The following is a 1,094-nucleotide window of genomic DNA, read 5'->3' as shown; positions in this document are numbered from 1 at the left end:
AATGGTGTGACCACTTGACTTTGAGAAATTTGATTGACTTGTTGCGAGTCTTGCGTTCAGTCTCTTCAAGAATAGCAACTGGGTGCTCACGATAAGAGAGATCTTCTTGGAGCTCAATGTCCTCGAAGTTGACGGTGCGGTCAGGAGTCTTGAATCACTTTCGGAGCTGAGAGACATGGAACACGTCATGAACATTTGCAAAGTTTGAAGGAAGCTCGAGTTGATAGGCGAGGTCGCCTCTCTTGCTGACAATCTTGAAAGGTCCCACGTATCTAGGGGCAAGCTTCCCTTTGATACCGAAGCGACGAGTACCTTTCATAGGAGAGACGCGTAGGTAAACATGATCTCCAATCTCGAAAGCCAAATCACGGTGCTTACTATCATAGTAGCTCTTCTGACGGGATTGGGCTGCTTTGAGGTTATCTCGAATGACTTTGCACATTTCTTCTGCCTCTGTGATTAAGTCATTACCCAAAAGCTGACGTTCACCGGTTTCAGACCAGTTGAGAGGGGTACGACACTTCCTGCCATACAGAATTTCAAATGGGGCCTTGCCCGAACTTGCTTGAAAACTGTTGTTGTAGGAGAATTCAGCATAAGGAAGACAATCCTCCCACTTCATGCTGAAGGAGATCACACAAGCCCTGAGCATATCTTCAAGAATCTGGTTGACACGCTCGACTTGACCGCTAGTTTGAGGATGGAAAGATGTGCTGAAGCGGATGTTCATGCCCATGGCCTTCTGAAAAGAATCCCAAAACTTCAAGGTAAAGATGCTGCCACGGTCTGAAGAGATCACTTGTGGAATACCGTGCAGAGAGACAATACGAGAGGTATAGAGTTCCGCCAATTGAGCTGCAGTGATCGACTCTTTGATAGGCAGAAAACGAGCCACTTTGGTGAGTTTGTCGATGACAACGAATATAGCATCATTGCCACGCTTGGACTTAGGAAACCCAGTCACGAAGTCCATTTCAATGTGGTCAAACTTCCATTCTGGAATGGCAAGAGGTTGGCGGAGACCTGCTGGCCTTTGGTGTTCTGCCTTCACTCTTCTGCAGACATCACATTCATTCACGAATTGAGCGATCTCG

Source organism: Triticum aestivum, chromosome 6A (assembly GCF_018294505.1).
Source record: "Triticum aestivum cultivar Chinese Spring chromosome 6A, IWGSC CS RefSeq v2.1, whole genome shotgun sequence".
Lineage (NCBI taxonomy): Eukaryota > Viridiplantae > Streptophyta > Magnoliopsida > Poales > Poaceae > Triticum > Triticum aestivum.
This window is presented reverse-complemented; position numbering follows the sequence as displayed.